The sequence below is a fragment of the Psammomys obesus genome, unplaced genomic scaffold, assembly GCF_907164565.1.
Source record: "Psammomys obesus unplaced genomic scaffold, mPsaObe1.curated_primary_1811, whole genome shotgun sequence".
Taxonomy (NCBI): domain Eukaryota; kingdom Metazoa; phylum Chordata; class Mammalia; order Rodentia; family Muridae; genus Psammomys; species Psammomys obesus.
Genome location: NW_026590701.1, coordinates 4,307,172 through 4,318,439, shown reverse-complemented (window position 1 = coordinate 4,318,439; position 11,268 = coordinate 4,307,172).

The window sequence follows — 11,268 nt, the reverse complement described above, 5'->3', positions numbered from 1 at the left end:
GAAGGGTGTTATTTCCCTAATTTCTTTCTCAGTCTGCTTATCATTTGTAATATAGGAAAGAAAATATAGTAATATCATTTGTTGTTGTTCGTTTGTTTCTTTCTTTTTTTTTTTATCCAGCCACTTTGCTGAACATGTTTATCAGTTGTAGGAGTTTCCTGGTAGAATTTTTGGGGTCACTTATTTATACTTTCTTATCATCCATGAACATGATACATTGACTTCTTTTTTTTTCCAGTTTGTATTCCTTTAGTTGTCTTATTGCTCTAGTTAGGACTTCAAGTACCATATTGAAGAGATATGGAGAGAATGGGCAGTCTAATTTAGTGGAATTGATTTTAGTTTCTCTCCATTTGATTTTGACTACAGTTCACTGTATATTGCTTTTATTATGTTTAGTTATGTGTCTTGTATCCCTAATCTCTCTAAGACTTTTATTATGAAGGGGTGTTGGATTTTGCTGAAGACTTTTCTGCATCTAATAAGATGAATATGTTTTTTGTTTCTTTCAGTTTGTTTATATGGTGTATTATATTGATGGATTTTCCAATGCTGAACCATCCACGCATCCCTGGAAAGAAGCCTACTTGGTTGTGGTAGATGATATATTGGATGTGTTCTAGGACTTGGTTTGCAAGTCTTTTATTATATATTTTTGCATCAATGTTCATGAGGGAGATTGGTATGAAATTCTCTTTGTTGAGTCTTTGTGTGGTTTAGGTATCAGGGTGATTGAGGCTTCATAGAATAAGTTTTCTTCTGTTTCAGTTTTGAGGAGTATTGATATTAACTCTTTGAAAATCTGATACAATTCTGAGCAAACACTATCTGGACCTGAGTTTTCTTTTTCTTTTTCTTTTTCTTTTTCTTTCTTTCTTTCTTTTTTTTTTTTTCTTTTTTAAGAGACATTTGATGACTGCTTCTATTTCCTTAGGGGTTATGGTTATAGTTAACCTAAAACACAATGCTGGGCAATAGTTACTCCCTCTTAAACCTCCAAGCCCTCATAGTTCCCTAACATTTAGATTTTACCCATTATACTTGCTTTTTGTGAAATCTTAGGTCTGGTTCATGCTCCACATCCTCCAAGACCTGTCCTCCAGCTCTCTCTCCCATCTCTCTCTGCCTTTTTTCCTCCCACTCTTTCCTGTCCTCTGGCTCCCCCCCACACACCTACTTTCTTTCCCTGCTTAACATTGTGGCTAGTTACTTTATTTGGAAGTTTACACAAAGATGAGACAGGTGATGCTTACAATACCAGGGAGTGGGGGATAGAAATCAGCATTTGAATGAACAAATGCTAAGGTATATACATTTCAAAAAAATCATTATACCAACACATGTCCCATAAGTTTGGATAAGTTGTGGCTTCATTTTCACTGAATTCTAGAAAGTTTTTTATTTCGTTCTTTATTTCTTTCCTGACCCAGTGGTCATTGAGTAGGGAGTTGTTCAGTTTCTGTGTATTAATAGACTATTGTTTCTGAGTTCCAGCTTTAATCTATGGTGGTCTGATAAGATAAAAAGCCTATTTCAATCTTTTTACATCTGCTGATGCTGCTTTGTCACCAAGTGTATGGTCAGTTTTGGGAAAGATTCTTGAGGTGCTGAGAAGAATATATACTCTTTTGTGTTTGGGTGCAATGTTCTATAGATATCTCTCAGGTTCATTTGATTCATGACATCTGTTAGTTTATTTCTCCATTTAGTTTCTGTCTGAATGGTATATCCATTGGTGACGATGGGATGTTGAAGTCTCCCACTATTAATATGTGTTCTAATGTATGATTTAAACTTTATTTACATTTCTTTTATGAATGTGGGTGCCTTTATCTTTGGGGCATAGATGTGCAAAATTAAGATGTTATCCTGGTGTATTTCCTCTGTAAAATAAATATAAAGTGTCCTCCCCCATATCTTTTGATTAATTTTAGTTAAACGTATATTTTATATATTAAATAGCCTCTCCCAGATTGCTTCTTGTGTCCATTTGCCTGAAAAACCTTTTTCCAGCCCTGTATTCTGAGATACTGTCTATCTTTATTGATAAGGTATGTTTCTTATATGCAACAGATTGATGTGTGCACATATGGGATGGGCTTCCTTTCTTTTGGTTTTGCTGATGTGGGGTCATTTGTTTCCTGTGTTTTCCTGTGTGGACTTAGTCTCCTTGGGTTGGGTGTTTTCCCTTTAGTTTCTTCTGTAGGTCTGAATTTGTGGTTATGTACTGTTTAAATTTGTTTTTGTCTTGGAATATCTTGTGTTTCTCCCTCTATGGTGATTACAATTTCTGTGGGGTATAGTAGTTGGGACTAACATCTTTGGTCCCTTAGTGTCTGTAATATATCTGTCCAGATTCTTCTGGCTTTTAGAGTTGCTGGTGAAAAATCAAGTATAATTCTGATAGGTCTGCCTTTATATATGACTTAGCCTTTTTCCTTTACAGCTTTTTATAATCTTTCCTTGTTCTGTACATTTAGTGCTTTGATTATTATATGGCAGGAGAATTTTCTGTTCTGGTCCAAACCATTTGGTGTTGTTTAAGTTTCTTGTATGTTTATAAGCATCTCTTTCTTTAGGTTGGGGAAGCTTTCTTCTATGATTTTGTTGAAAATAATTTATGGGCCTTAGAGCTGGAAGTCTTCTTATTCTATTCCTATAATTCATGGTTTGCTCTTTTCATAGTTTCCCAGACTTCTTAATTGTTTTGTGTCAGGAACTTTTTAGATTTAACATTTAGTTTGAGGAAATTATCTATTTCTTCAATCTCTTCAATCATATCATTTACACCTAAGATTGTCTCTGTCATCTCTTGTTTTCTGTTGCCAATGCTTATGTCTCTAGTTCCTGGTCTTTTCCCTAAGTTTTCCAACTCCAGCATTGCCTCAGATTGTGTTTTCTTTATTGCTTCTATTTACATATTTAGGTCTTGAAGAGTTTTATTCATTTCCTTCTTTGTTTAATTGTATTTTACTGTATTTCTTTAAGGGATTTATTCAGTTTCTTCATCTGTTTCATTCAATATTCCTGCATTTTTTGAGGGATTTATTTTTCTCTTTCAAGGCCTCTATCATTTTCATAACCTCAGATTTAAGATCAGTTTCTTGTACCTCAGGTATGATAGTATCTCCAGGATTTGTTGTGGTAGAATAGTTGGTTCCAGTGGTGTCATATAGCCCTGGTTTTTGTTCCTTGTGTTCTTACACTGGCCTCTAGCCATTTGCTTGTTCCTGTTACTAGCTGATGGTAAGTGGCCTCTAGGATTGTAGGATTAGCTGGTGCTCTCAGATGGTAGCAGTCCTCTGGCCTTCCTGGGTGATAGCTGATCTGTTGGTAAAATGTTCTTGTGGAAAGTATACAATTTACCCTTGTTCATTCAAATGCTTATTTCTCTACCCCACTATCTGGTTTCAATCCGGATATTGCACTATGATGCTTATTCTAAGCATCTCCTGTCTCAAGTTTGTGTAAACGTGCTACCATTTGTTCTTTATTTTGCAAATAAAAACAACCAGCCAAAGCTGAGCAATGGAGAGAATAGGGTGGGATATCCTAGTCTGGAGGAGAGAAGAAAGAAAGTGGTGGGAAAAGAGATCTGAGAGAAGAGGACCTAGAAACATCAGGAGAAATGAACTGTACCTAAGATATGCTTAAAAAGCAAGTATAATGTGGGAAAACTGAATGGGAAAAACTATACGCGCTTGGAGGTTTAGAATGGAGTAATTATTGCTCAGTATTGTGCTCTACATTAATTAAATAAATCATGGTCTCTGTGTGGTGATTTGGGTATACAGCTGGTTTAGGAATAACCATTGTTGAACTAAAAAAAATATCAAATATTAATAATCAACAACAAGTGGCACCCAATACGGGGCAAAATTTCCAGTAATCTAGCAAAAACTTACATAGAAAGTAAAACTATATAAGAGTTTCTTAGTTCTGTTCCTTAAAAACAAAAGAAAAGGCGGTTCCTAAATTGAGCTCACAGATTCCTGATTAGACAGACCCCTGCAGAGCAGCAAGGTTTCCAGCTGGCTGCAGAAAAACAAAAATTGATACATACAAAGCCCAGAGAGACAGTTTCTTCAAGTCGAAAAAATAAAGATGGCTCTTTAACAAGGAAAGCCAGCCAAGGCAGAACGTTAAATAATCTTTGAGAAGGTGTTCTTGCTGGTCTGAAGAGCAAACATTTGTGGAGCCAACAATTTCCTGGAGTGAGGAAGGGGTCAGGATCCAGTGAGGGAGGCAGACAAAAATATATCTCCCTGGAAGAGGAGCCAGAGACAGACTGAGAAGCCTTAAGCAGCTAAACTGGTAAGGTCTAGAATTAAAACTGGGAGGCTGTTTAAACTGTTTTCTTTGATACGCTGCTAGGTAGTCTTTCAGAGGCCCTCTATGATAGGCTCCTGTCCTGTTACTTGTTTTCTCCTACTTCCAAAGTCCATCCCATTTGTCTTTCTAAGTGAGGATTTATCACCTTACCCTGGGTCTTCTTTCTTGTTTATCTTCTAGATGTACAGATTTTAGTATGTTTATCCTATCTTACAGGTCTAGTACCCACCTATAAGTGACTATATACCGTGTGTGTCTTTCTGCTTCTGGTATACCTCACTCAGGATCAAAGCTGATGCTGAGACTCATAACCAATCCTTGGGCAGAGTGCAGGGAATCATATGAAAGAGTTAGTATGACTTGAAGAGGACAGGAGCTCCACAAAGACCAAATATATCAGGGAACAGTGGTCTTTTCTGAGACTGTTTCTCCAACCAAAGACCATGCATGGATATAAGCTAAAACCCCTGCTCAGATGTAGCCCATGACAGCTCAGTCTCCAAGTGGGTTCCCTAGTAAGGAAAATAGGGACTGTTTCTGACATGAACTCAATGGCTGACTCTTTGACCTTCCCTATTTTTGAGGGAGGAGCTGCCTTGCTAGGCCACAGAGGAGGACATTGCAGCCAGTCTTGAAGAGACCTGAGAAGCTAGAGTCAGATGGAAGGGGAGGTGGATGTCCCCTATCAGTGGACTTAGAGAGGGGTAGGGAGGAGATGAGGGAGGGTTCGATTGGGAGGGAGTGAGGAAAGGGGCTATAGCTGGGATACAAAGTTAATAAAATGTAATTAATATAAAAAATAAAATTAATTAAAAATAAATAAAAATAAACTGCTTTCTTTGGACAAAAGTTTATATAAAGGAAAAGGGCCAGTTTAATAGGTCCAAACTAAGTGCTCTTCCAAGTCAGACACACACTCAACCCATTGGGGGAGCATTAGGGATCTGGTAAAATACTTCTAAGTTACAGGTGGGAAGCAAAACCATGACTCTTTTCTGTGAGCTGATAAACAGGAGTGTGGTGAGAGACAGCACAGCACAAAAGAACATAGACCAGGAATAGAACTTCTGGTCAGGTAAATTGTTTAATAATCACACTTTTATGCTATACACAAATTTTAAATAAATAAAGCAGACAGGATGGTAGAGACAATAAAACAAACTTCTTGGAGCTTGGCTGATACTCTCTATGGGTTTAAGACAAAAATTCAAAAATTGTGACTCTAGTTACATTCATAATCCTCAATTTAACTTTAGTCATTAGATTAGCCTTTTCCATCTTCTCAAAGATAGAAAAGATACTGGAACAACACAAAGAACAACTAGAACAATACAAAGAAAAAATTAAAAATTGGAAGCAACACATAAAACAAGAGATTATTGAACAAAGGAAACAACAGAGAGATTGGTCTGAAATATGGGTGCCTTAAATGAAAAGTTTAGAATACTAAGTAAAGAAAATTCTCAGGCAGAGTTGAAAGATTAAGAAAAAAAAAAAAAGCCAACCAAAGGTGGTTAAAAAACAAACATTAGCTTATCCAGTAAGTATACAACAGAGACCAGCAGATGGTTAACATGCACAGGATTATCAAGAAGCTGATAGAGCTGCGGAAATTTAAGGAATTTGTCACTAATTTTGGAAAGCATTCACCATTTGTAAAACAAATTGACTTCTTGGTCAATCAGAAGTAGAGTAATCCCAAAAAGACTGGGAGGAAAAGACAAAGAACCTGGGCCATATTTACAATGGCTTTCATGGTGGAGAGAAGAGGCGAAAGTGAAAGCGCACAAAAATAGAGCCAGAGGTGTTGATGTTTCTAAGGAATAACTGCTTCGTGATAGCCAGTATGCTGACACAGAGATACAGGCTGTATTTAATGGAGAAACCTTAGCATTATGTCACCTAGGAGCCTTAAATGCCTGGGACTAGGTTGAGGAAACAGGAAAAATGCTTGAGTCATTCTCTCAGGTCATACAGCATCCAAATGAAACATATACTAACGTTTTGCAAAGATCCACCTCAGCTGTGTATAGAAGTATGAGAGATCCATTAGCTAGAAAGGCACTAATAGAATTTTTTTAATTTTTTTATTTATTATATTTTATTCAGTTTGTATCCCAGCTGTAGCCCCACCCTCATCTCCTCTCAATCCTGCCCTCCCTCCATCCCTCATCTCTTCCCATGCCCCTTCCCAAGTCCACTGATAGTGGAGGTCTTCCTCCCCTTTCATCTGATCCTAGCCTATCAGGTCTCATCAGAACTGTCTTTCATAGTCTTCCCCTGTGGCCTGGTCAGGCTGTTCCCCTCTCATGGGGAAGTGATCAAAGAGCTAGCAACTGAGTCAGAGACAGCCCCTGCTCCCCTTATTAAGGTGCCCATTTGGAGACTGAGCTGCCATGGTTAACTCTGTGCAGGAGGTTCAGTTTATCTCCATGAATGGTCCTTGTTTGGGGTATCAGTCTCAGAAAAGACACCTAGGCCCAGATTTTTTGGTTCTGTTGTTCTCCTTGTGGAGCTCCAGACCAGAATATTTAGCTTTTGAAAATGCTAATACTGAATGCAAAGAGGCAATAAGGCCATTAAGGGTAAGATCAGTACCAATAGACAAATGGATTAAAAATACTATTGATATCAGACCTCACTCACCCAGTATGACCTTAATTGGAGAAGCTACCACTAAAGATTTTACAAAAGGAGATCCAAGATGGCAGCAACCAGCTCGCACTATATCTGAGGGACAGAGGATCTAAACCTTCAAAACTGGTGAGCCGAGAGGCAGCTGAACCTAAAACATTGAGGAAGCCTCAATGTCAATGAAAGAAAAGGGACAAACCCTAAACTGAGACCATTAGGATTCAAGTCAACCATGGACTTCTCCTGGGGACTCAATTCCCAGGAACTTCCCCTACTTCCCCTTTAACAGGCCTCTCTACTCAATGGTAGACACAGCAGCAGAGGCAGCAGAGGAGGGTCAGCAATGCATGCAGCTCCTAGCACAGCACAGTGCTGGCTGTGCCTAGCACAGAACCCCCTGCTTAAGATCTGAGACAGAGAATACTCAATCACCTGGCACTTCCCCTTCTCCCTCCTTGGTGAAGGCAGAGGCTGCAGAGGCCACCCACAGTGGCTACCACAGAGCTAAGTGCCAGGTACGAAGTGCCTGCAGCTCCTATAGTAGAGCACAGTTCTAGCAACTCCACCAGGCCAAAGAGGCCCACGGCTCCTCAGGGCCTTCCAGAAGGCATCTGTTCCTGTGGTCTCCTAGTTCTGCCATGGTGGCTGGACTCCCAGTTGACCTCAACACCAGCCCCCAACATAGGGATTCTTGGGACAGCATTATTGACATTGAAGCCCCTGCTCTGCATGTCTACCAGTGAAGTTCAGGCAAACTCCTGGAGCCCAGAGAGATCTGAATACCAGTATGACAGTATGACAGGACTGTAGGCCACTGAGCTATTCAAGAAATTGGTACAGGCACAGGCACATTGCGCCCACAAACAGCCTTCGCAAACTGCACCCACGAACAGCACTAGCATCTGCACCCTCTCTTGCACCTCACCCCCTACCCACATTCCAGGCATCTACAGTCTCTAGCACTCTGTCCTTCAAGACACAATTACACACACACACACATACACACACACACTTCTTCCCCACAATTGCGATTCTGTACCGGTGGCTCTTCCTCCCTTAGGTACAGCTGAAACACCAGTGCACACTCTCAGACCAGTAGACCGCTCTCATCTTCCTGAAGAATACTTCAGACACCAGAGAAAGATGGACACAGTCTGAAGTACAGACTCCAGGAACAAACAGTGAAGGTTATAGATAAGCAGATGGCCAGAGGTTGGTGTAAGAACACACCCAACAAAAATCAGGACATCAGGGCTCCATCAGCAATCCCCAAAATCAATGGATATTTCAATTCATTGGAAACAGAGGAAAATGACTTTAAAGTTATGCTTATCCAGTTATTAGAGGCACATAAAGAGGAAACAAACACATCTCTCAGAGAAATTGCCACAGAAGTGGAGGCAAATAAAGAGGAAATGAACAAAGCCCTCAAAGAAATACATGCAAATACAGCCAAACAAATAGAGGCAAAAGTAGAGGCACAATTAGTGGCATATAGGGAGGAAACAAACAAACAAAAAAATAGAAGCCATCATAGAAAGACAAGAATCCACATTCAAACAGATGAAAGAAATTGTGCAAGACATGAAAACAGAATTAGAATCAATAAAGGAAACACAAACAGAGAAAACCCTGGAGTTGGATAACTTAGAGAAAAGATCAGGAAACAAAAAGGTAAGCATCACCAATAGAATACAAGAGAGGGAAGAGAGAATCTCAGGGCCTGAAGATATTCTTGCTGAATTTGATACTTCACTCAAAGAAAAAGTAAACTCGGAAAAGACTCAAACACAAAATATCCAAGAAATCAAGAACGGCATGAAAAGACGAAATCTAGAAATAATAAGAATAGATGAAAAAGAAGATTCCAGACTCCAAGATCTTCTATGATTTTCTAAATTTTACCAACTTAAAGAAAGAGATGTCCATAGACATACAAGAGGCCTACAGAACACCAAATAGACTAGACCAGAATAGAAACCATTCATGTTATATCATAGTAAAAACACTAAATCTACAAAACAAAGAAAAAATATTAAAGGCAGCAAGGAAAAAAGGGCAAATAACATATAAAGGTAGACCTATCAGAATCACAGCAGACTTCTCAACAGAAACTATGAAAGCCAGAAGGGCCTGGGCAGACGTCTTGCAGACTTTAAGGGACTCAAGATGCCAACCCAGACTACTCTCCCCAGAAAAGTTTTCAATCAACATAGATGGAGAAAGCAAAATATACTATAACAAAGTAACTAAAGTTAAACAATATCTACACAGCAACCCAGCCCTACAGAAGGTACTAGAAGGAAAACTCCAAACCAACAAAAACAACTACACCCAAGAAAACATAGGATACAGATAACTTTCACAACAAAAAAGAAAACACGCAACGAATCACAGTAACACCACCAACTCCACAATAAAAGGAAATAACATTCATTGGTCAATATTATCAATCAACAGCAATGGACTCAACTATCCAATATAAAGACACAGATTAACAGAATGGTTGCAGAAATAGGATCCAACATTCTGCTGCATCCAAGAAACACACCTCTGCAGCAAAGATAGACATTACCTCAGCGTTAAGGGCTAGAAAAATGTTTTTCAAGCAAATGGAAACAAACAAACTGGGATAACTATCCTAATATCTAATAAAATAGATTTCCAAAAGAAAATTAATCATAAAAGATGAGGAGGGGCACTTCATTCTCATCAAAGGAAGAGTCCACCTGGAGACATCACAATTCTGAACCTCAATGCCCCAAATACAAGAGCACCTAATTTTGTAAATTAAACATTATTACTGTTTAAATCACACATCGATCCCAACACCTTAATAGTGGGAGACTTCAACACTCCACTCTCACCTAGGGACAGATCATCTAGACACAAGCTAAATAGGGAAATAAAGGCACTTACAGAGGTCCTAAATCAAATGGACTAATAGATGTCTATAGAACTTTTCACCAAAATTCAAAAGAATATACCCATTTTCAGCACCTCATGGAACCTTCTCCAAAATAGACCATATAGTTGGTCACAAAGCAAGCCTCAGCAGATACAAGAAGATTGAAATAATCCCTTGTATCCTATCTGACCACCATGGACAAAAGCTGGACCTCAACAACAAAAGAAATAGCAAAAAGCCTACACACACATAGAAACTGAACAACTTCCTGCTCAATGACAGCTATGTTAAGGAAGAAAGAAAGACAGAAATTAAATTCTTCCTAGAATTCAATGAAAATGAAGGCACAACATATCCAAACTTATGGGACACAATGAAAGCAGTGCTAAGAGGAAAATTCATAGCATTAAGTGCCTTTAAGAAGAAATTTGAAACAGCTTATAAAAGCAACTTAATGGCTCACCTGAAAGCCCTAGGGGAAAAAAAAGAAGAAGCAGACTCAGCCAAGAGGAGTAGTTGGTTGGAAATAATCAAACTCAGGCTGAAATCAAGGATTTAGAATCAAATAAAACTATTTGATTGAATCAATGAAACCAAGAGCTGGTTCTTTGAGAAAATCAACAAGATAGACAAACCCTTAGCGAAATTAACTAAAAGGAAGAGAGAAACTACCCAAATCAGCAAAATCAGAAATTAAAATGGAGACATAACAGCAGACACTGAGGAAATCCAAACAATCATTAGGTCTCAATACAAAAGCCTATATGCAAGACAATTTAGAAATCTAAATGAAATGGACAATTTTATTGATAGATTCCATTTACCAAATTTAAATCAAGATCAGGTAGAAAGATTGAAATGTACTATATCCCCTAAGGAAATAAAAGCAATCATCAACAGTCTCCCTTCCAAAAAAGCCCTGGGCCAGATAGTTTCAGTGTAGAATTCTACCAGACCTTCAAAGAAGAGCTAACTCCAATTCTCTTCAAACTATTCCACAAAATATAAACATAAGGAACATTATAAAACTCATTCTATGAAGCCACAGTCACTACGATACCTAAACCACATAAAAACCCAACCAAAAGAGAGAACTTCAGACCTATTTCACTTATGAACATTGATGCAAAATAATGAATAAAATACTTGCAAACCGAATCCAAGAACACTTAAAAGATATCATCCACCATGACCATGTAGGCTTCATCCCAGGCATGCAGGTGTCATTCAATATACAGAAATCCATTGATATAATCCACCATATAAACAAACTGAGGGAGAAAAACCATATGATCATCTCCTTAGATGCCAAAAAAGCATTTGACAAAATCCAATACTCATTCATGTTTAACGTCTTAGAGAGATCAGGGTTACAAGGCACATACCTAAACAAA